Genomic DNA, 4,213 nt, shown 5'->3' with positions numbered 1-4,213 from the left:
TTCGTTGAGTGTGATGCGATGAAGTGCTGAGCTTTGTCGATTGAACTCTAGACACTTTAGTGATCCATTCTAAGTTTGGCTTAAATAAACTCTTAGGCTCAGAGCAAACGAACTGCTCTGATACCACTCTGTCACGACCGGCCTTAATTAAGGATAATTAAGCGGGGAAACCATGACTGGGGAAGGGAAATTACGAAGCGGGTTTAGAAAGGGGCGCATAAAAGAATACTCAAAGAGCTTGAATACGCGTGAAATATTCCTTAAAAAGGAAAAAGGCATAGTTCGCATAAAAAGGGTACTCAACGAACTTGTATAAGCGTTATATTCCTTAAAAGGAAAAAGGCATCGTTAGGGGCTTGGCTAAAACATTATCAGAGTTTGCAACGGAAGGCGTAACTGAAATAATCAGTGATTATAGCGGAATGCATAACTGAGATACATGTATGAAGACATGTATCCTTTCTGAGCCTACTTTAGGTTCGACAAAAACTCCACTCAGCAACACTTCATCGCCCATCACAACTCAACCTGCACAAACATAAACATACGAAGGGCTGAGTACAAGAGTACTCAGTGGGCAGTGCCAAGCATATAACATAATATCAACAACAAAACACAACTTCGCATAAGAGGCATAAGTTTCTTTCAAATCCTTTGCTCATTAAACATTTCTATATTCATAAACAGCATGAGCGCATTCATCATCATTAACAATCATAAATACTCATCGTGTCGTGGAGAAGGCCTTCCCCAACGAACACGGGCATCGCGCCGTGAAGGGGGCCTCCCTCAGCGGTCACGGCATCGTACTATTGAGGGAGGCCTCCCCCAATAGACGCTGTAACACTGGCATACTGGCATCGCGCCGCTAGGGAGGCCTCCCTCAGCGAACACGGGCATCGCGCCGTGAGGAAGGCCCTCCTCAGCGGACACGGCATCGTACTGTTGAGGGAGGCCTCCCCCAACAGACGCAAGCATCAATCATAAGCATAAACTTATCAGCGTAAAGCATTCAAGCGTAAATAAGCGTAATCAAGCGTAAATCATTTAGCGTACAGCATAATAAAGCTTAACTCATTTAAGCGTAATAAAGCATACCACACTTGAAGATCCAATTTGCATTTTAAAGCATAACACTTGCATAGCATTTTATTTACGCGGAAGAAATTGCCCACCTGATAGCAAAGTTTTGCTAAGGTACTCTAACTCCTTGTGTAGTTCTTACTCTCGCGCTTGACCTTAATCACGAGAATATAAAATAAGACATTGCCTCGAGGAAAATTCTTAATTAATGAGAAAGCGTAATTTAACTATGCATGAATCTGGTATGCATGAACTAATACTCTGAGCGATAATCGGGAATTCTACTATTAATCCTCGTTAATAGATTTAGCTAATTCTCGTCTAGCGCGGTCGAATAAAACTGTGATTCTTCCTTCCTCATCGGAATATTCTAGTCGTGAAATAAACCTCGCATTTGTACTTGATTGAAAAAGGACTAACTCGGCTTTAAACGAGGTGTGACCTTGTAGAAATTATCGGGCTTTTCGATAGAAGCATCATTACTAGCGTAACCTCAAATAATTAATAGGCTCAAAAGAGAGTAGCCAATTAATTAAATAAACCAGTGGCTTAAATGAAATAAACAATAATGGCTTGCTTTAAAGTCGGAAGTCCAAAAACATTAATTAATAAACTGGGCGGCTCATTACTGATAAATAATTGGGCTCCATCAAAAATTGATACTGCTAGGCTTAGCTCAAAGGAGTAACTTCAGCTCAAGCTTTAAAAGAATTAAAGCCCAACTTAAAAAGTCTTCGACCCAAAACAATTAAAATAGGGGTCCAAATAATAATTAATGTGGACTGAAAAGAATTAATCTTAGCCCAAAAAGGCAATTTAATCGGCCAAAATGATGAATTAAACTGGCCCAACGAAATATAAATGGGACTAGAATAATAGCCCATCATAAAATATGCATCAGCCCAACTCCTTAATTAAATCGAGCCTAATAGAATTAATGAGAAGGGCCAATTAAATAAAAGACTGGCCCAATTCGAATTTAACTGTGAAAGCCCAAGCAATTAAAATCAAGCCCGAACTTAAAAGTCTTTGGCCCACAACAATTAAAAGGTGAGGCCCAAATAGAAAAGCCCAAACTTAATTAAAATAGCATCAAGCCCAACTCTCTCTCTCTCAAACTATCGGTCCTCTCTCTTTTCTCTCTCAAGGAGCCGATACTCTCCCTCTTTCTCAAGTGCCGATCAGCCTTCTCTCCTCTCGGTCAATTCTGGTCGGCTGTACTTCCTCCGGCCGTTCAACTGTTATCTGCTCCGGTCAGCTTCGACCGGCGACGCGTCCAACCCCGGCGCCGTGCTCTTTTCTTGGCCGGAAATCGCCTCTCCGCGCAGAAATCAGTCGAGCCCTAGATCTCAGAAAAGGGGAAATCGCCCAGTTCGAGCGTTTGCTGCTCCGGGCCACGACGCCGGCCGTTCTCTCTCGGCCATGGTTCCAGTTGGCCTCAGTGATTATCCAGCTCCGACGCCCTGAATTTCTGGGGAGTCGCCGCTGCTGTCACGCCCTTGTCTCGAATCCGGCGAGTCAGCCGGCGATGGTCGTACTCGCCTCTCCTCTCGTCTCAACCATGAAAGAGAAGCAAAGCCCTAACTCTTTCCCTGAAGTTCAAACTGATTTTCTCCCTTAATAATCGATCGACTCCTGCTGCTCAAAACCGGTCTGCGTCGTTGCTGCTACGTTCCTCCCGGCGGCAGGTGAAGGCCCGCCGATCCGCTGCTGTTGCCGGAGTAATGGAGCAGTAAGTGTTTGCCGTCGCCATCTTCTTTTCCCGTTCGGCAGTAGGTGGTTCGCTGCCCCTTGGGCAGCCGGCCCTTCCCTCCTTTAAAGCTAAGTAACTCCCTCTCAATCCATTTAATCGATTCTTAATCAGACAAGCAAGGTGAAATCTTCTTGTTTTGCTTACATCTCAAATTATGGTCGTTTAAAACTTCATATGAATTGTCACTTGCTCATAAAAGCGTAGTTGGCGTAATTACTAAGTTCAAGATACTATAAGGTCTTCTATGATTGAACTGATCATGCCCATGCTTTAATATGAATGTTTACTGAAATGATATTTGAGATTGTGAATTACCTTGCGAATGTTTTGGGCTTGGTTGGCTGCTGTGATGTTGAGTTAAAAGAACTGGAATAGCTCTGAAATAAATCATACTTGTTTCTTTCAATAAATGCAGGTTGCAAATGGAAGAAAGGTGGAAACATTAAGGCAAGCTTACCTTGAGAACTTGGCAGGAACAAGCTGGGATTGTTCTTTGGTACTCTGTGAATGAGCTGAGAGTGAGTATTGCATTATTGCGTGTGGTGGGGAAGGAAATAAGTGGAAAGTTTGGTGGAGAAAAAGGGTGGTGGCTGATAGTTGAGTGTGGTGGGGAAGTTGGTGGAGTGGAGAAGTGGAGTGGAGAGGTGGGGAGCAAAGACGTGTACATCATTTACAAAAGATTGAAATAATAATTGTATTTAAACTTTAATTGATTGAAGAGCTTTTGCTTTTGTAATATACTAAACGATTTTCCCCAAGCTGGGAACTAGCCTGTAATCTGTGAACTGTAAATAAATACTGGCTTCGATTTTCAATCATCGCATTTCTGTATCTTGCTTGATATCTTTTTCCTTGCCTGCTAACTTAATAAACTGTAATATAACTTAAATTAAATCCGTAGATTTAATCTGCGTTGCAGTCGGAATAATTCCTCGACTTCTAGTAGTACTAGTAAAATATAACTGCTTCTGTTTCTCGATTAATAAATAACATGACTTTGCTAAGTCAGTTATAACTTGGAAATAATAATTATTGAATGGCTCAATAATCCTCGTCGCGTTTTTCTCATACGTTAAAAAAAATATAAAGCTAAAATAATAACTCCGTTCTGATAAAAAAAAATCAGGACCATAAACTGGATTCATTTAAAAAAAATTTGCATTTACTAATTTTAATCATAATTAAAAGAGCGGGCTACTACAAGGCCCAAGTTACGTTGCATATGTGGGCTGATTTAATAGAGTCTTTTATTTTGTTTTATCTTATCATTTTCGTGGGTTATGTTAGGGTGGCTGAAATTAGGCCTCTTAGTTGAGTCAATTTTGAGTTTTATACCTTGTTTTGACTAAGGATATGTTTCCTTATTAGATTAGGAGT

The 4,213-nt window shown here is 41.2% G+C and overlaps 1 long non-coding RNA gene across 1 annotated transcript; it reads right to left on the bottom strand.

The window, feature by feature from the left end:
- Positions 1–283: 283 nt before the first annotated feature.
- Positions 284–3,633, bottom strand: LOC131019866 (uncharacterized). The gene is made up of 3 exons (XR_009100511.1): positions 3,152–3,633; positions 1,176–1,238; positions 284–528 (listed from the first exon to the last, which is right to left on the bottom strand). It is a non-coding gene; the product is annotated as an uncharacterized LOC131019866 (long non-coding RNA).
- Positions 3,634–4,213: the final 580 nt, after the last annotated feature.

This window comes from Salvia miltiorrhiza, chromosome 4 (genome assembly GCF_028751815.1).
Source record: "Salvia miltiorrhiza cultivar Shanhuang (shh) chromosome 4, IMPLAD_Smil_shh, whole genome shotgun sequence".
Taxonomy (NCBI): Eukaryota; Viridiplantae; Streptophyta; class Magnoliopsida; order Lamiales; family Lamiaceae; genus Salvia; species Salvia miltiorrhiza.
The sequence above is the reverse complement of the archived record's forward strand: the minus strand, read 5'-3'. Positions and strand labels throughout refer to the sequence as shown.